Raw genomic sequence first — 21,732 nt, 5'->3', positions numbered from 1 at the left:
ATTTTACGATGGTATGATACATAACACCTACTGCAGGGATTGTGCCTGATATTCATTTGATGAAGACATACTCTTCCAATCAGATTAATTGAGATCTGGAGCTTGCATGTCGAAATCTGCTAGTAATACTTTGTTATTGTATGTATCATTGTCGTTTTGTCTGGTTTCTTTTGTTCCCTTTTCTGACAGCGGACTCGGATTTTATTTAAACTGAGTTTTACAGTGCGTATTATTGTGTAATTCTTTCTTCAACATTGGCTAGAGGAATAGGGAAGAGAGGAGATCTCACAAAACATGTTTGACCCCGCCATATTTTTTTCTGTGCTAGTAAGTAGCCCCTTATTTTTGTAAGTCTTTTTTTTTATTATTCTATGGCTTACGTTTTGGTTTTCGACAGACTAAAACACCCAATCAACAATATTCAATAAGGATTTATGAGTTTCAATGAATGCGAAAAGCAAGTTTAAGTCCTGTTTTGCAATTTTAATACCAAATGAGCATATAAAATGAATTTACTTTACACACAGGGCGTTAGGTTTACCATGCATAATTTAATCTGTGAATGTATGGTCAGTCAGATAGTCATACTCAATCTTCATGAATATTGACATAAATTTATATTTGAATTTATTTCATTTAAACTTTGAAGATGAACCAGATTTGGTGAAATTCTCCATGTTCTCTTTTACCAAATATAAGTTGCATATCTGTAATATCAACAATGAAATTTCCCACAGAAATTCCCTATATGGCTTAAAATGTTTCACTTTTATTATAAAGTTTTGAACAAAAATAAATATATCCGGGAATGGAATTTTCATAAGCACTACTATTTTATTCGAAGGTCAAAATATAGGGCTGAATGGAATATTTCTAAACGTGCATATGCCTCAAACTTTTCAGAGTTTAAAATTCAGTACTATCCCTACCTTGACTTTAGGTTTTCCATAGATTGCAATTTGAGTGATATGCATATGTATATTTACTAGTAACATTCCCAAGATATGCATCTACCGGATGAAAGATAGATATCATAACTGGGAAGTACGTAAACAAAAATTAAGTATCTATGCCTAAATGTACCCCAAAAATTTGCGTGATTTGTGGTATTTACAAAGTGCAATCTACAATGAAATACAATGCGACTGTCATACCAGCGAGAGTTGTTGCTAGCAATAAAACCAGATTAAATCAACCATTTTCCACAAAAGGAGATACTATGAAAATTGCATTGTCCATATTTAGAAAAGTGCAAATGAAATCTCAGTTCATATTTTTGGGGGTGAATATCAAGACATATGAAGACAGTATTTTTTTTTTTATTTTAAACTTTAAATAAATCACTACACTATGACAAATCAAACGTAAGGACAGATACTTATAGGACATTTAAAAAAAAAGCGGACTTAAACGTTTAAATGAAGATAGACGAAAATATTCACATCCTACAGAAACTGTGCAGTCAACTATTCATCGATCATCGAGAAACCGACCACAAACCAGAAATAAACTCGTGTTTTAAGGGGTTTAAAAGCTTTTTAAAGTACAGTCGACTCTCGTTATCTCGAAGTCGGCCGGATCAGAGAATTATTTCGAGATACACGTAGTTCGACTAAAACGAAAACCGGAAGTTTAACAGACCATGGGACACAACTATTACTGAGATTGGTAAAGCTAAAACAAATCCGGATGAATTTTGAAGGGGATCTATATTCTGGTATCAGATCGATGTATGTGTATGTCATGGTCTTTCATTATTATGATAACATTATTTTTATTTATTCCATTGTTTCAGTTACAAAGGTTGTTAAAATTTCACAAAATTGATTATTCTCGGCTATAACAGATATTAGAAAAATTTAGATTTCACTTCATTTTGTTTCATCTCACTCTTTGTTTACAAAAGAAAATGCAACATGATTAAAGACGCCGATAGAGTAGTTTTAGGTGATCATCAACGGACGTCTTAATCTTCACTTTGTTTTATAAACATTTTAAATACTTTTTTATGAATATTAACAATGTATCTTAGGTAAACACTTGTGGAAATAGCATGTCATCAATCAATTACAGTGGTCAGTGATACATAATGAATTTTGAATGCTTTTGTTAACCTTGAAATCGTACATTTAGTTCGACTCAATCGAAATTTCGATTCATTCAATTTGGACTTGATCCGGAGTCGAAATGCATACATTTATATGGAAAAAAGTTCGGGACTACGGAAAACTTAGTCTCATCCGAAATGTTGAGTCGATCGAGTTAGAGACAAGAAGAGTTAACTGTAATATAACACTATATGTTAAAATGTAGCATAACAGATGCTATTCTGATAATTAGTTTTATAAATATCCCATGATAAATTTTATCAACGAAGTCTTGTGATCACACAAACGTTTTATTATTGAAAGATTTGTCCATGAAATATCCTGTTTCATTATGAAATTAAGTACTCAAATATTGCGACGTATTTTACAATGTCTATCAATATATGTAATGAAATGAATCATTTTTTTGTGATGAACTTCTTTCCAGCAGAGAACAACACTCCACCAACAACAGATACACCGATTATAGCAGTTTTTCCTGTGATTAACTCAACTGCAAAAGCTGCCAATGTCGCTAAAGTTGCACCAATTGTTGCACCCATTAAGGTTGTTTTTAAGTAACCAACAATAGTTCCATCATTTTCAATGTCTCTTTTCGCTTTGTAAATCCATCGCATTACCTCTGAAGGATTTCTATCTTCTTTCATTTTTTGATGCAGAGCTTTTTCAACTGCTTCAAGAATCTCATTAGAATAGAACGATTCATTGTTTTGTGTTAACATTGTGTTTATTACATTGTATAAACGGTTCCATTGGCCTATTGAGTTTTGGGAAATATTGTTAAAAAATACAGTTCTTTTTCCACATTTCTTTACAAAGTTAGTCAACGGTTCTGGTATATCTTGCAAATACTCAACTTCGCTCTTACGTTCACGTTCTAATGCATCTTTCTCCGTAAAACATATGATCATATGTTTGTAGGGATCACCGGTAAACAGATTTATGAATTCGTCAACCGCCTTTTCATCTTCCTTCGTAAACCTGCTCCTTGTAGATATGACATAGAGAATAACGTGAGGTCCTGGAGAAACCATTCCACAACTTTTGATTATTTCAACGAGAACTTTCTCTGGGCTTGTCTCAGTATCAAAAAAACCCGGGGTATCGATAACATGCACGATAATGTTATTCCATTTCATCATTCTTATTCGCCCTCTCTGTGTAACAGAACTTCCACTGATAAACGAATCAAAATCAGACGTTCCTAGTATTGTGTTTCCAGTGGCACTTTTTCCAACCCCCGTTTTTCCAACTATTATAATCCTTATTTCTTTGGTATCATTTATTTTGCCTATCTAAAAAAGAAGTATTATAAATCCGAATATTAATGGAATCTACATAAGTAGAGTTTTTTTTTAGAAAATTTGAAAAAGAATAAGGTTGTGACACATAAATTCAGCTTTACATTCATATTCCATGATAATATTCCAAAGATATGTGCTTATAGGCAATTTATTTAACTGTAAGTAATAGGTAATTAACACTTGTTAGTGGATAAAAATGTAACATTTGCAAATTTACTTAAAGTTCTTTTATTTCCGACATGTTGTTGTTATGTATCCACCTTAACTTTTAAATAATGTTTAAAAGATTACAGAAAGTAATAGTATCATATCATTGTAAAAAATAATGGAAAGAAACAATTTGTACTTGTTTGGCTTTATAACTTTTTTTGATCTGAGCGTCACTGATGAGTCCTATGTAGACAAAACGCGTGTTTGGCGTATTAAATAATAATCCTAGAAAATTGCATTGTCCATATTTAGAAAAGTGCAAATGAAATCTCAGTTCATATTTTTGGGGGTGAATATCAAGACATATGAAGACAGTATTTATTTTTTTATTTTAAACTTTAAATAAATCACTACACTATGACAAATCAAAAACGTAAGGACAGATACTTATAGGACATTTTTAAAAAAGCGGACTTAAACGTTTAAATGAAGATAGACGAAAATATTCACATCCTATAGAAACTGTGCAGCCAACTATTCATCGATCATAGAGAAACCGACCACAAACCAGAAATAAACTCGTGTGCGTATGCAGAGGCAGTAGTTTGTACTGTTTCATACATTCGTCATTTTCATAATGACTGATACAAACTATTTATTAGGAAACAAACTCTTACATAAATGTTCTTAGACGAAAGGGGTTTAAAAGCTTTTTAAAGTACAGTCGACTCTCGTTATCTCGAAGTCGGCCGGATCAGAGAATTATTTCGAGATACACGTAGTTCGACTAAAACGAAAACCGGAAGTTTAACAGACCATGGGACACAACTATTACTGAGATTGGTAAAGCTAAAACAAATCCGGATGAATTTTGAAGGGGATCTATATTCTGGTATCAGATCGATGTATGTGTATGTCATGGTCTTTCATTATTATGATAACATTATTTTTATTTATTCCATTGTTTCAGTTACAAAGGTTGTTAAAAGTTCACAAAATTGATTATTCTCGGGTACAACAGATTTTAGAAAAATTTAGATTTCACTTCATTTTGTTTCATCTCACTCTTTGTTTACAAAAGAAAATGCAACATGATTAAAGACGCCGATAGAGTAGTTTTTAGGTGATCATCAACGGAAGTCTTAATCTTCACTTTGTTTTATAAACATTTTAAATACTTTTTTTATGAATATTAACAATGTATCTTAGGTAAACACTCGAAGAAATAGCATGTCATCAATCAATTACAGTGGTCAGTGATAAATAATGAATTTTGAATGCTTTTGTTAACCTTGAGATCGTACATTTAGTTCGACTCAATCGAAATTTCGATTCATTCAATTTGGACTTGATCCGGAGTCGAAATACATTCATTTATATGGAAAAAAGTATTAAATAATAATCCTAGTACCTTTGATAACTACTTAAATATTTAAATTGAAAATTAATAATATAACAGCTTCTTTGTGTGTATTAACGTTTCGTTCAAATTATGTTCAAAGTGAAGACATTGAAATATTTGCCGGAACCACATTCGGTAATATTTCGTCATCAATAAACTATTTAACCCTCTCTCAGTGCTACACTTTTGATAATTGCACCTTCTTCGCATCAAATACATAAATATGTCAACATTTTATTCAAAGGTTTTTTTAAAGAGGTTATGCCATGGTTGAAGTATGCTTTGAAACTAAAGCTCTAAACTCTAAAGCAAGTGGTTGCTATGGACAAAAATCATCTCTAAGGATAACAATATTATTTCCAGTATTGAAAATGTCACATTTATAGTATTCCTAGCCTTCAAAGTTCAAAAACATATGGTCGCTATAAAGGTTTTTTATGTCATTGCTAGTGACTTTGACCTTACTTTGTAGATCATATTATGCTGAACTTTTTTGTATATCAAAGTTTCTTTCTATCTTTACCCTCTTTTGAGTTATAAGCAAAAAATCTTAATTTCGGAGCTCGAAAAACTTTTTTTGTGCCCTAGGTCCATTATAGTTGGTTCAAACATTTTGGTTCCAACATAACAAATGTTGATCTCAACAAGACACACATTTTCTTTGTTACATTTTATCAGTCAACTTTTACGGTAATTGAGTAGATCCGATAAGAAGCTGAGATCATAATCTAGGTCATGACCTTGACTTTGACTTAGGTCAGATTTCATGGTCACGTGAATTGGTGACCATTGGTGAAAATCCTAGGTGGCTACAACTTACGATTTTTGAGTTTTTGTGGCCAATTGACATTGGTTAATTTTCAAAGGGGCATAACCCTACAAATGAGTCGTTGAATATTTTCAATCCAAATGTAACGAGGAACCGGGGTCCGCTTCTAAACAAATTCCACCCTTCTTTTTTTCTACCTATTATAGTTACGGAGTTAAAATGATCACAAGATTTCATGTGTTATGGGAGATAACCGCTATAAAGGAAATGTTAATGGGTCACAAGATAGCTTTTGGTCAACCGATAATAGAAACCTAATATCATTTTAACATGGCACATACTTTTTTGGGGAAACGTCGTTAAAGTATGGCGGAAAGAATACTCAGAATAATCAGAAGAAGTACAGTAAGGTCTTTCCTTGTACATCTACTGGTTACATTAGTTTCCCTACATGTAAGGTATTGATACGTAGACATATAAAAAAAAAACATAATAATAATAAATAACTGAATTAACTAATATCAAGGATAAACATTTTGTTTTATATCGAATCATTATTCGCAAATATTCTTTACACCTACTCTCGTCGAACTTTTGAATTGTTATTACATAGAAGTGATTCTGAGAGATTCATATGTCTAGGGTAATTATGGAACTGGACCATACTGTAGTTGTTAAAATGTTACAAGATTTATATTCGCGAATTCAATCATGGAAACAGTTCCTTTGCTTTTCATTTCCTATTTCTGTGTCAAAATACAGATTTTTCTTCTATCTTCAATCTTTTATTGCAAATTCAAAACCGTTATATGCCTTTACAAAAGTTTAAAACCGTTGCGTTAGTCAGGAACCTGATGTTCAGTGGATGTCGTTTTTTAATACGTGTTTCTCTTTTTTCGTTTTTATATAGCAGGCGGAAAGAATACTCAGAATAATCAGAAGAAGTACAGTAAGGTCTTTCCTTGTACATCTACTGGTTACATTAGTTTCCCTACATGTAAGGTATTGATACGTAGACATATAAAAAAAAACATAATAATAATAAATAACTGAATTAACTAATATCAAGGATAAACATTTTGTTTTATATCGAATCATTATTCGCAAATATTCTTTACACCTACTCTCGTCGAACTTTTGAATTGTTATTACATAGAAGTGATTCTGAGAGATTCATATGTCTAGGGTAATTATGGAACTGGACCATACTGTAGTTGTTAAAATGTTACAAGATTTATATTCGCGAATTCAATCATGGAAACAGTTCCTTTGCTTTTCATTTCCTATTTCTGTGTCAAAATACAGATTTTTCTTCTATCTTCAATCTTTTATTGCAAATTCAAAACCGTTATATGCCTTTTCAAAAGTTTAAAACCGTTGCGTTAGTCAGGAACCTGATGTTCAGTGGATGTCGTTTTTTAATACGTGTTTCTCTTTTTTCGTTTTTATATAGCATGTCTACATTAGACCGTTAACTTTCCTGTTTGAATTATTTTTATACTCAGTCCAGCCTTTAATAGCTTCCTGGTTGCTGTTAGCCAACTCTTCGTGTTGGAGGTCGTACTTTGACCTATTTTGGGATTTATGAGTTTGAACAGCGGTATACTACAGTACTACTGTTGCCTTTATTTGTAACTTATTCAAACTGTGACTTGGATGGAGAGTTGTCTCATTGGCATTCATACCATATCTTCTAATATCTATCTAAGTCACTGAAATTACCAAGAATTCGATTATATCAGAGATGTGATTTGAAATCTAGCACTCAGACTGGCGTTGAACTCCTTATAGAATATAACTTTGCAACAATAATTTAAAACGCATATCAGACGGCAAATTGTCATTGTTCCTTCATAGAAAACAAGTGTGTCAAAATATAATCACATTCAAATAAGAATTATCCATTGGCAATGACATGTGGATACAAATACACCTATTACTTAGAATATAAAAGAAACAAACCAAACCATGGAAATTCTATAATGACCAATGAACCAAGAAAATGACGTTAATGTCAGATGAACCCTGACAGACAAACATTTACACATTAAAATCATTCCATGCATAAAATAAAGTTGACCTATTGCTAATAGCATCTAAGAAATAAAGTTGACTAGAAGAACTGAAGATTGAGCAATAGACAATGAAAAAAACGAGGTGAAGGTCAGTTAATGTATACAATATAATATAGCCTACAATCATGTGTAAACCAAATATAGTTGCCATACTACAAACATCATAAGAAAAACAGACCAAAACACAAAAACTTAATATTAAGCAAAGAACCGTGAAAATGAGAACAATGTCAAATGAATCCTGCAAGACTGACATGTACATCGTAAAATATTTCCAATACACCAAGCATAGTTAAACTACTGTATATAGAATTAGAAAACAGATCAAAACACCAAAAAAAAAAGTAACATTGAGGAATGAACCGTGAAAATGACGCCAATGTCAGATGCCACATGCCAGTTGTAGATGTACACCTAACAATCATTACATACACCAAATATAGTAGACCTAATGCCTATAGGGTATATTTTTAATAAAAAATAAAGATAAAATAAAAAAAAGTTTACTTCTAGGGAGTTTGAATGTAAGAACTATGTATGCCACAGGTAAAACTAGAGAAGTGGAAATGGACAGATACAATATAGAAATATTGGCCTTAAACGAAGTCAGATGGCTAGGCAGTGGAAAGCTTACACTTCAAAATGGTTAAGTATTATTATACTCAGGCAGAAATGATGGATTACACCAGGGGGGAGTTGGAATGATGCTTGTCAAACAGGGAAAAAAGGCACTGATTGAATGGAAGCCAATCACTGAGAGATTAATGTATGACAGTTTTCATACAACAACCATTAAGATAAGTATCATCACTGTATATGTATCGACCAACGATGCTACAGATGAAACAAAAGTAAACTTCATAGAACAGCTAGATAGAGTCATAGCAGGAACACCTAAACATGACATCATCTTAGTAATGGGAGACTTTAATGCAAATGTTGGGATGAACAATGAAGGTCATGAGAACATTATTGGAAGGCTTGGAATAGGGAAAAGAATTGAAAATGGAGAAAACCTCATTGATATTTGTCAAAGGAACAACTTGTTTATAACTGGCACAATCTTTCCACATAAAGACAAACACAAAGAAACATCGATATCACCAAACAAGACACAAGAAAATCTAATAGACCATATCCTGGTTACTAGACAACACAGAACTTTAAAAAAAAAAAATGAAAATGGTAAGTAAGGTGGCATAGATGGCATAACAGTTGATAGACTATAAGCAAATACAACTAGATTTGTAATTGCTACCAATAACGGATGGCACCCTTCCCCCATTGCCATGTTAATGAAAGCCATTTTGAAAATTCATAAGTTAAAGAGCACACATACACATGCTTTTTATCATTTTTGCAAAATTACTAAGTTTGGAGCATTTTTACATGTTTGCTGTTTCCATGGTAACAGCGGCCATTATGGAAATTCCAAAGTCAAATATCATATCTGCATATGCCAGTTAATATTTGTGTGAAGTTTCATTTACTATGGAGCATTTTTTTCACATTTTTGCTGTTTTCATGGTGGCCATCTTGAAAATGCCATACCCCGTTTGCAATTCTGCACATGCTTATTAACATTATGGTATAGTTCCATGACCATTGGTTGATACACTTTCAAGATATAAGCTAGACAAAAAAAGTGGAAGAATAAATAAAAATAATAAGCAAAAAAGAAACGTAGCATAACAATGTGTCACCGCAACGCCGTTGAGATGTGCCATAATAACAACCACCAAGTATTTACACAGGTTTTACAATATAATACGGATTTGGGATGAAATACCCAACCAGTGGAATAAAGCTCTTATAGTTAAGATAGTACAAAAAGGAGATCTAACATGCTGCAATAACTACAGAGGCATTACACTACTTTCTTTGCCAAAGGTATTCACAAAAATCCTCCTCCAAAGAATGCAAGAAGGAAAAGACGAAGAGCTGAGACAAGAACAAGCTGGTCATCCACAAGGAAAGCTTATGGTTCATCTTAAGAGCTTAATACATCACAGACAGGGGAAAAGGAAAGTTAGACGTCCCAAAACCACCTAGAGACGGACTGTAGAGACTGAAAGAACATCACTTGGATGGAACAGCTGAGGTACAGCAAGAACAGCAGCTAAAGACCGTGTGAAATGGTAAAATGTATCAGGGCCTAAAATGCCGACCGGCATGAAGAGGATAGGTAGGTAGGTATCTGAGATCTGGACTTAACCATGAAAACTTCACCTTGTACACTGATCCATGAAATCTAGCATTTATGCACATAATAAATACAGCTATCCTATAACTCTTAATTAGTATGAAATTAACTTACAGCCCGTAACAGAGAAGTGCTCGAATAGATGTTTCTTTACCGTCAAAATTAGCTACGTTATCGGCAAACTTAATTGAGTAGTGACCGAACTATTGGTACTTTAACGTTAAAAAGATTGACAATGCTGACAAACTTTCATGTGTCGATAATCAAGTTTAATACCGATGATATTGAAAATAATTCTAATAATATGAAACAAAATATGTCCATACACCATTTCGATTGGGCGAACAGTAGTCATTTCTTCAAAGTCAGAACAGAAAAAAAAGATTTATGGAAGGACGTCTTGATAGTATTATTTCCTTTACAATTTTACCCAAAACTAAAAGAAATATACTGGTAAACAATTAAAAAGGTGTTTGATAGGAATGAAGTCCTATATTTTTTCGGACTACAATGTGTACCGTATGTGTGATGGATTTGAATTCAATCAATAACTTTGAAATGTTTTCTAAACGGAGGGAATTTAAAAATCTAGAGGTCTCCACAAGGCTTTCAACAAGGGTGGAATCTCACTCCTTCTGAAAAGCTCTAAATCGCCCCAACGTGTACATATGTTTGGTCATCAAGAGATTCTGGTTTCTCTTTTTGTGTGTCATAAACATTCAATTCGGATTTGAATTTAATTTACCGAAACATTTCCGTACATTAAATCTTAAGACGGTCAGAACATTTAAGGACGCAACAGATCGAAGTATATACAATTTTAAGTAGTACATAGATGTGCAATAATTCAGCTTCCTGTACATGTTCATGAAGTTCTAAATTTTGAATGTTGATTTCTTTAAAAAAAAACACCATTTTTTTACAATAAAAAATCTCAAAATGTCCGTTACCAATGAAAAAATTTGACCATGAAAAATCACATATCTAAGAAAAGTAGTCTGTAGTGTTTCACTTTTTTGGTATAGAGTTATCCTTCTTTGTACAGGTTTAGAGAAAACGCATTTTGGGGTAGATCCCATCCCCTTTCGAATATAGCTCTCAAAATTCAGCCATAGAACACGTTTTCAGTTCAATCAAAACAAAATTAGAATAATAGAAGTCCCCCACAGAGTAAGTTTATTTCCCTGCCTGATCATATTTTTATTATGTATTTAGAAGTATGCACACAAATAGTGCAAGGTATACATTTTTGTGTTTTCAACCCGTAAATAAGGGTTCTATTGTTTGGTTCATACGAACTGAATTTCTAACTTGGTCCAGCCAATACACACTTTGTAAACCTATATAAAAGTATTTTAAATACTTACCTTCATAGACATATATATTTTTTAGGTGTTTTGCATTTATTTTATTACAGACACAAAAGTAAAATTCTCTGTCTAGGAATTACCAACCATTATCTTTTCTTACATGTAGTGATAGGCAAACTTACACACTAGGAATTGTTGGTTATGTATATTTACACCTTAGGAATGCTTATATGCTAGTTTGTAGTCATTGTTTAGGCATGCGTATATAAGCATGTAACATATTTATAGGCACAGGTTTTATAGGACACTTTGCAAGTGTTTAACTAGGATTTCGATGTGTGAGCTTTTGACTGATTGATTGATTTAGATGTGTGTTTTCATATACTGTTAGTGCATGTGTACTTACCTGATACTTACCTAATTTGTGTATTTTTGTTTATTATACTAAGACATATTGTAATAGGAACATTTTATTAATTTCAGCTTTCTACCTTCCCCTGGGAAGTATGTAATGTATGGAAATAAAGAACATTTATAGAACATTAGGCTTTCATATATAGTTATAGAACCCCAGAACAATACACAGTCGTTTAATTGATTCCCAGAATTGATTATAAAAAAGTTTCAGTATAGCATGTCAAATTTCTTTAATTTGAAAGTTTTCCTTTAGTTACAAATGTAGCTCCATGTCTGATGGTGAAATAAAAATGAATGTCTCAGAAAGTGGTGAATTAGTTTCCATAAATGACAGATGAATCGGGCCAAGCTTAGTAACTTACAGTAAACAGACTACTGTAACATTGACGCACTCGTCGAACTGTTTAAAAGATTTGTGTTTATTTGTGTTTATAAATTAATCTGAATTTCATAGCGCGTCGTCACAATAATGAAAGTTATAAAAAAAATCTATAACCAGCAGATCTATACTTCTATAAAGAAAGACTTCTTGTACAAAAGGGTATTTATTATAGAAATCTTGAACGGAAGTTTCGACAATTTTAAACAGAAGAGATTTGAAAATAAATTTAACTTTAAATAAACACTGAAATATTTTTAATACCTCGAAGGTGTAAGGAATAAACCAACAATCTCAATCTTTAAAAGTGTCTTCATTGCACTAACCGACGGGTTCATGTTTACAGTATAAACAGTGGATGTGACTCCAATAAATTCATTATCATTGTAGTCATGAATATTTATCACTAAAAATTGATAAAGATTTTATCGAGGTTGCACCAACTGTTTCTACAGCTATTAAAGATCAGTTACATGTAACATGATCTGGTCGATTCGCACGACGAAGCCATTATTTATGACAGAACACACATTCTAGATTATGTATTTTTGTTTCCGTCAGTTCGAAAGTATTTGATCATTTCAACTCCTTCGTATTTCACAATATGTGTCATGAACAAAGACATATATTCGATTGAATAATGATTTCCTCATAACAAATGATATAAATTTCGGAGATCCCGTATTTGATCCTTTACCGTTAAAATGAAAATGCCAATGACAGAGGTTGATTATAAAAAATGTTTTACTGTGTTAAAAAAACTTTGACTTAGACAATGAAAACTTACACGTTGGACATGAAATATTTTGTCGATGAAGAAAATTAAATTATGTCACTTCTGAAATAAGTTTGTCGATAACGTAACTTATTCTGACGGTAAAGAAACGCGAATTCGATCACTACTCTGTTACGGGCTGTACAAAAAATATGAACTTTAATTAAGTAGTCGTTGAATCCTGAAAATGAGGTCTCAAAAACTATGAAGCATCTTGGTCTTCTAACTTTTGGAATATTAAACTTTACTAAGAATTTTTATGCGTCGTCCACCTAAATAAATAATGATTTTAGCAGAAGCCGAGTCGGACAGAATATTTAACATTAATATAAACATCAATTAACAATTTCTAATTTATACAACATGTTTCAAACATAATGAAATACAAGCGTATGATCCAAAGTGAATACCGACACAGCAGACCAAAGCCAATTAACTAACAAAACCTCAATGCGTTGACCTTAATAGACCACTTGATAAGAAAATTACAGGCGTGAACAATGATTAGAGATATACAAATAAATAATTCACTCAGTTCTGTCATATTGTAAATCAAGAACAAACAAAAATTACATTCTACCTGCAGTTGACACAAAACGCACAGTATGTACATAAAATGATCGTATTTTCTCAGATAATTAAGGATAATTTGCCGCTAAAATAATGAGCCTGAGCTAGCCACATATCTTTGACAGAAATGCGTAACCATAGGGGTATTTGCATACACGTGTGTGTACGACTACCAGTCTACTTGTCTCAGAGTACTTTAGCAGGCCGTTCCCGAGCGGTATAGCCTTCCTTGATTTTCCACGTGAGTGAATTACATGATACTAGAGAAAAAAATATCCTTAAGCATTCACACATTGTGCCGCGCACACTGCTCGGATAGTTAAGTATAATGTTGGCGTCAGTTAGTTTACATTCATCGCTTTTTATTCACTGAGGCCAAAGGAAGTTTTCTGTAACATAACGTGTTGCCCTTAAGTCCAAATATTTGTATAGTTTGCATGTTTTATATTTATTCACTACTTCAACAATATCAGACTGAGTATCTTGAAATACTTCCTGCTGGACGTTTACATGCTTTATATCAACAATAACTACTTTTATAATTATGGTATATTGTCTGTGATCGTTCGTATAAGAGCGGTCATTAAAAGCTATCAATTATATGCGGTCAAGGTTTATTTATATTTATTTGTATACAGAAGCTCTAATCATTGATCATGCCTGTAATTCTCTTATCAAGTGGTCTATTACGCATTGAGGTTTTATTAGTTAATTGGCTTTGGTCTGCTGTGTCAGTATTAACTTTGGATCATACGCTTGTTGTGTATTTTTTTTATGTTTGAAACATGTTGTATAAATAAGTAATTTTATGCCGCCGCCGCCGGTTCACTAATCCTATTTCGAGCTTTCTGACACAAACATTGCGGGCTCGACAAAAGCAATGATTGTCATCATACATTGTAAGTTACAAGAGAAATTTGGGGTCAGTCTTTTATAGATGTAAACTCTTTTGCAAATAACCCGTATCGCTTTAAAAACATGATATACAGTGACCGAATGCTCTAGCATTCGTTAACATCAATGTAATCTTGAAATTCTTAAACATTCTTTACCAATATTTTATGCAATTGGTTATAAGTGGATAATCACTTCATTTTTCAGTATAAGTACTTATCATTATAAATCTTAACGTATTTAACAAATCATCAATTAGTATTTCCATAAATTAGAAAGCAGTATCAAGATCGCTTGGTGTATTATTTCATCCATCTACTCCTAATTATTACAATTTTATTTCATTTCTTGGATTTAGTTTGTGTTATTTTTTTTTTTTGGGGGGGGGGGAGATTTTTGAAACGGTATTAACCAGTATTTTTATGAAAGTGGATTAGTTTTTCAATATTCCAAATTTGTGATCAAACAGACACTGATTAAACACTTAGGGAAATATTGGTCAAGTTATCGTCCTAAAATACCGTTGTCCACTAATTATATAAATAGACCGTGTTTTTTTGCAAATCTTTTTCCTTTCTAATGCATCAAATAGCGAGTACAGGGGTGAAATGTCTTTTATTTTTACAAGGATACGTAGTGAAACTATCAAACAAAATCCAAGACCCCCTTTAACATGACATTGTGTAGAAACCTGACAGCAAGAACGTTATTCAGAAAGCGCAGGTTCGTTTTCTTTTTTAAATTTAAACTCCGTGCCTTAAAAAAAAACACTTCGAAATACTGCGTTTTCATACCATTTATCTGATAGTCACTTATTCTACCAACATTTTTGTTTTCGAATTTGAAAATTGTTCGACTTTTCAGATAATTTATAGACAATTGCTATAATATACTTGAAATGAATATTTTATAATAAATTCCAATGAGCTAAACAATTGTTCTAAATAGATATACCTGGAACTTAACCTAAACGATCTATACCATGTTAGTATATAAAAGTAAATAACATCAACATTTTTTTTAATTAAAAAAACATTAGAATTTGTCACGAATTTGAACTGAAACAATGCAGTCAAAAACAAAAACACAAATATAAAATATAAATGTCTTACTAAGAATTGTTTACATTCATTTTTATCTTTTATCGCACATAATTCGGAAACTTACATCTACATCAAACGGCCTTCTAGCATCGTCTTCTCCTGCAATTAAAAGAAAGATACAGAGATTTATCTAAAGCAAAACTTTCAAGCGTTTCGAACCGTTGATGAAAAAACTTAACATATACCGGTCAATTCTAAGTACGAATGTAGAACTGTTATATTCCTGGTGAAGGCGATTTAATGCATAATACATAAATAATTGTTGTTTAAGGCCATTTTAAACATGTTTTGTAATGTTTGCATCAACGTGACAGCCATTAATTTTGTAAATTTCATTTTATTTACATTTTGGAGACAATATTCAGGTTTGCAACCTACTTAAATTGGAAACGGGGAAAAGTGTTTTTTTAATTTTGAATTAAAATTCAGAGTTTGCAACAAACTCTCAAAAAAGGAGATTTGAGATATTTTGGAGCATAAATTTTATACGAAATAGTTGCAGATCCTAGTACATGTAAGCCATATATATACTGCAGTCTGGTTTTCATTAGATATTTTTAAAAACCGTCTATCTGGTAAATAACATGAAATCTCTTTAACATATTTGAAAATACATGTAAATATGTTTTTATCTTTGAACCCTTCATAGCAATTTACCTGTTATACGTCATCCGTTTAATAAGTTGGCATTGCAATCCAAGTAGTCGAAATATCTTTACGTGAACATTGGAGAAATTTTGATTTTTTTTCTTCATTTCTACGGGGGGGGGGGGGGGGTATTTTTATTAAGGTTGTTAAAAAAATCGAATAGATACGAAACAGTGTTTGAGTAATCATTAACAAATCTGCTTATATATAAGAAGATGTGGTATGGGTGTCAATGAGACAACTCTCCATCCAGATCACAATTTATTAAGGAAACCCATTATAGGTCAAAGTACGGACTTCAACACGGAGATTTGGTTCAAACGGGAAAAGCAACGGTCTATTCTTTATAAAAAAAAACAGAAATGAGAAACACTTATGAACTACAATAGTACCACCAACAAACTAATGAACATCAGATTCTTGACTTAGAACAAGTTCAAACAAATAAATAAATAGTACCAAACATTCACCCTTGTCAGAAACAATAGTGTAACATCACATAAAATAAGGGATGAATAATTAAGGTAACAGTCTTATATCGCTGTGAAATATGATACAATTTCAGAAAAAAACAAAAGATTAGCTTAAACAAAAATCCGCCTTTTTAAACAATATTATACATACTAGGTAAATACAAATAAGTTTGTTGATAGGTATACATGTGCAAATCTATGGAGAAAGGAAATATTTTCACAAAATAAACAATTTTGATGTTCATAGTACGAAGAAGTGAAAATGTATAGTAATACCAAACACTTAAAGCTGGTATATAGACCAGATAAAACCATGAAGAAGTAAACATCAAATAACGAAAAAGCATTACAAATGGTATAAACAAGTAAGTACGATTTGAGAGTACTCGTAGTTAATGACAGATTGTTTAAAGACAAACACAATTATTAACAAAAACATCATGAATCAGAGACTAAAATCAACTAAAGCACATCCCAGGGATTTAGTATTTTAACATCATGGACAGTCAAAGAAGACATGACTATCGAAAGGCAGTAGTATAGTTGGGAGTTGATCTCTTTATAGACCATATTTATAATTGCACATTAACTGCTGCAACGTTAAAATTATGGATTTACCTGTTGATTTCTTATATAAAAAAAGATCTCATACGATGATGTCGTTTATAGAGCTCCAAAACTTCTAATTGACATATGTTTACTCATTTATCGTTTGAATGAACGCATGCCTAAATGGTACATCAATTTATCTGAGTATTGAAATATTTAAAAAAAACTATATACTAATGATGCTGTTTTCTTCACTATGGTCAGGTTGTTGTCTCTTTGACACATTCCCCATTTCCATTCTCAATTTTACTAATAGGTACAAACCATGTTTTTTTTTCAATTAAGCAAAACCAAATGTTTATTGCAATATACATGTATGTACATTTACAAATGATCCTACATCCTGTCAATACTGTTTACACATATTTTAATCTTATACAAGTTTTTTTCTTTAATGCTGTTTAAGTTGTCATAACACTAAATACTGATACATGTAGATGTTTAAGTATGGGGTAACATTATTTATTCATTATTTTTTTTTGTAATTGACTCTGAACTACCCTTAAGTAACTGTGATTATTATTATGATGGTGCTTTGTTTAATTATTATGGTTTTGGTCTCCGTATCAAGCTATTAAGTTTAGCTTTTTGCGCAGGATTTTTAGTTTTTACTTATGACGCTGGTCAATGTTAAGTTCGGGATGACCCCTAACAACCATGTTTAGCCGGGCCATTTCTGTATGTGTTTGTTCCCAATGAGGAGTTTGGAATTTAGTGATTGTATATGATTCATGTTTTTCGTATTTGTTTTTTGTAAATTGTTTTGTTACAAATTTATCCGTTAGGTTTTTCGTTTGAACTGTATCTCATTTTCATGTCTGCGCGTTCAGAAAACTATACGGTATGGGTTTTCTCATTATTGAAGGCCTATTGCTGATAAAAAAACATCAATTGAACATCTATGTAAAAAGGGAGAGTATAATTGCTACAGATGGCAAAATATTTTAATTTTCTCTGATGATTTGAAATTTTGACAACTATGGGACAGAAAGAAAACAGTCGTACATGAAGATTGCTTGTTTTTTCTATTTGATAAAGGCCAGAGGCGGATTTAGAGGGGGGACCAGGGGGCCCGCCCCCCCTTTTTTTGGGAAAAAAATTGGTTGGTTATATAGGGAATCGCTGAAGCGTGACTGGAGCGGGCCCCCTCTTAGCGCAGTCAGTGGGCCCCCACTTATGAAAATTTCTAGATCCGCCAGTGAAGGCCGTAAAAGAAACATCAGTATGCGTTCATCCTTCAAATCCCAAGAAGTAGTAAGATATGTTGTATGACGTTTAGAAATATAATTTCACGTGATAAGATGACGTCAGGAAAATTAATAAATAAATTGAATGTCAAACAAATATTTACAAATTTAAACCTGTTAAAATAGTCATTTCTTGATTTGTTAAATGACGCCTAATTGTCGTTTCAAAGCATTACGCATTAATTTTGTATTACGCATTTTATATCCTTTTTCCTGACGAGTATATAACCAAAAAGCTGTTTAGTTCTTTGTACATTCAGGACGTACAATCATTTGTTAATGCCGATATACCAAAAAGACTCATTACACTGTTATGTTAATAACGTGTCAGAATGTTTTAACTAAACATAAAAAAAATCATACAATACTGACTAGATATGAGGCTCCGGACCTGGGACATGCGCTAAAATGCGACGGGGTAAAGCATGTTTAGTGAGATCTCAACCATCCCCTTATATATATCAAGCCCATGTTGAAAAACATACACTTCAATAGGATATTCTTTTTACATCATTGAAATAACAATCATCAACTATCACTATCCTACTAATTTTTATTGTGCAGTTCACATGCAGTGATCTAGGATTTTATAAAAGAAAATTAGATTTTAAAATGTAAATATAATTTAAACTTAAATGATGAAATTATCTAACTTCTAAATGTCCGAGCTGCACATTACAATGTATATAATAGACAAACAAAACTAGAGGAACTGATTATAAGCGAACAGGATGTTTAATATGTGCTTGTAAATCTTGATATTTCAAAAGCTACAGGGCCTAATTCAATCAGTCCAAGTCTCCTGAGGTCGGTAGCAACTGTCTTGAAGTATCCGCGTACAAATCTGTTTATTCTACCCCTTTTCAGATGAGTAGAAACTAGCAAATGTTATCCCTTTCTATAACAACAAAGGTAGCCCAGAATTTTAACTTAATTATAGACCAATATCTATCTAACATTGGTAAGACAATGGAGAGATGCATTTTTAAATACCTTTTTAAATTTATTATTACTAATTCTTTATTAACAAAATTCCAGTCCGGTTTTATCCCTGGTGATTCGACGGTAAACTAACTGCTATGTATAATTAACTTTTTTGTTAAAGCATAAGATGCAGGGAAAGAGGTCAGGTTAATTTTGTGTGACATAAGTCGAGCTTTTGACCGAGTCTGGCATAAAGGACTACTTTATAAGCTTTAAAAAATCGGAATTAATGGAAAATGGCTACTTTGGTTTGAAAGCTATTTAAACTCAAGAAGTCAGCAGGTTGTCCTTGCCGGGGATCCGAAACAATCAACAACGAGCATGACTCAGCTTTGGTACACCAAGGATGTATCGTGTGTCCTATTTTATTTTTTATTTATATAAATGACGTAGTTAATGATATAGACTGTGATATTAAACTTTTTGCTGATGACACTTCAATTTATGTAGTGGTTGATAACGAATATGGAGCGGCAGAAAATCTAAAAAAAGATATTGAGAAAATATATAATTGGTTTAACCAATGGCTTGTCAATTTCAACCAAAACAAAACAGAAATAATGACTATTTCAAAAAAGCACCATAAACCTCATCACCTACCAGTGTATATGAATAATAATATCATAAAATAAGTTGAGTCGCACAAGCATTTAGGGGTTATCATAAATGAAGATGGAAGCTGGAATTATCATGTAAAAATTATCATTGATAAAGCTCATCCTATATTAGCATTATCCCGAAAGCTAATTTAAGTTTAAACTTAAAAAGGAAAACAATAGAAACGATTATCTTTTATACGCCCAGTCTTAAATATTGGGACATTGTCTGGGATAACATACCTGATTATTTATAACATCTCTGGAAAACTTACAACTAGAAGCAGCAAGAATTGTTACAAGTGGTACTAAGAGACAGTTGCTGTACGATGAAACCGGTTGGGGAACTCTGCAGTCTCGGCGTAATGAACATAAGTTATTAAAATTTCACCAAAAGTTTCACGGAGATTGTCCGGATTTTCTAGCTGTATTAGTTCTAAATCAAAGACTAGATCTACACGACCACAGGACTAGGGGGTCTTAAAATTTACAAACGGTATTATGCAGATAGTATCAAAAGTCATTTCTACCAGCCGTCATAAACCTTTGAAATAATATTCCAGACGGCATTCGTTTCAATCAATCAAAATTGGGTTTTAAGACGTATCTATCTCAAAATATAAATAAAATACCTTTGTATTTTCACTTAGGCTGTAGAAGAAAACGGATACGTTTAGCAAGACTCAGACTCCAGGGTAGTGTTTTGAGGGACCATCTATTTAAAAAAAAATCTCATTGAAGACGCACTGTGATTCTGTGGTCTTATAAAAACTACATCTCATTACTTCCTCAAACGTCCGAAATATTATGAAATTAGAAGGGATACTATCTGGACGGTCTCTTGTTTTAATCTTAAGATTATCTTATATGGCGACAGTTTAGAGTCTGACGAGGACAATATTCAAATATTTCAAAAAGTGTCTGGATACATGAATAAAACAAAACGTTTTGAAAGTTGATCTTATACATATAATAAAAAAAAAAACATGTAAAATCGGGTGGATTGTCCGGCGTAGATGACTATGATCGGATATGTGTGATGGTTCCAGTGACTGTCTATCAAGAACGTAAAGAAGAGTTGACTGTTTTAATTTTTTTTAATATTTTTTTTGTTTCACATTTTCTTTCTTTTATTTGTTAGACTTTAGTTGTATTTTGTGTATGTGTGTATATTTATTTAATGTATCAGATGTTACCTTAAACTGAATTTACTGTTGGCACGTAGTATTGTTTGTTAAATAGATGGATTTATATAATTTTTTCCAAACTTGTTTCCGAATCCCAAATTTGAACTTCATGTAACATTGTAATATTTTATTCTTGTAAATTTCCATTAATATATACTGTTTGAAACTGAACAACCATTACAATAATAGCAATGAGGAGACCTGCTTATTTATCTAGGTGTTAATAAGTAAAATGTACCTACCGTCATCTCTGTCACTTAAACTGCAGTTTGAACCCCGTCTATGTGAAGAACTTGTCATTACTACAAGTACATAAAACAATCTATTATTAAAGTAATTCATCTAGCTTAAGACTAGTTCTATGTAAAGAGAAACAAGAAGATGTGGTATATAACTGACAATGAGACAAATCACCATCAGAGATGTATGGTCACCGTACATCCTTCTTAGGTTAATCATTTGCGAGAAGAGTCAAAACGAAACGAAATGACATTTTGAAAACTTATTCCGTTGTTCAATGCGTGTCACA

The 21,732-nt window shown here is 32.2% G+C and overlaps 1 long non-coding RNA gene across 1 annotated transcript; it reads right to left on the bottom strand.

The window, feature by feature from the left end:
* Positions 1-1,280: 1,280 nt before the first annotated feature.
* LOC143052620 (uncharacterized) lies at positions 1,281-21,506 on the bottom strand. Its single transcript, XR_012971184.1, has 3 exons — positions 21,446-21,506; positions 15,524-15,558; positions 1,281-3,403 (listed from the first exon to the last, which is right to left on the bottom strand). It is a non-coding gene; the product is annotated as an uncharacterized LOC143052620 (long non-coding RNA).
* Positions 21,507-21,732: the final 226 nt, after the last annotated feature.

The sequence above is a fragment of the Mytilus galloprovincialis genome, chromosome 11 (assembly GCF_965363235.1).
Source record: "Mytilus galloprovincialis chromosome 11, xbMytGall1.hap1.1, whole genome shotgun sequence".
NCBI lineage: Eukaryota > Metazoa > Mollusca > Bivalvia > Mytilida > Mytilidae > Mytilus > Mytilus galloprovincialis.
The sequence above is the reverse complement of the archived record's forward strand: the minus strand, read 5'-3'. Positions and strand labels throughout refer to the sequence as shown.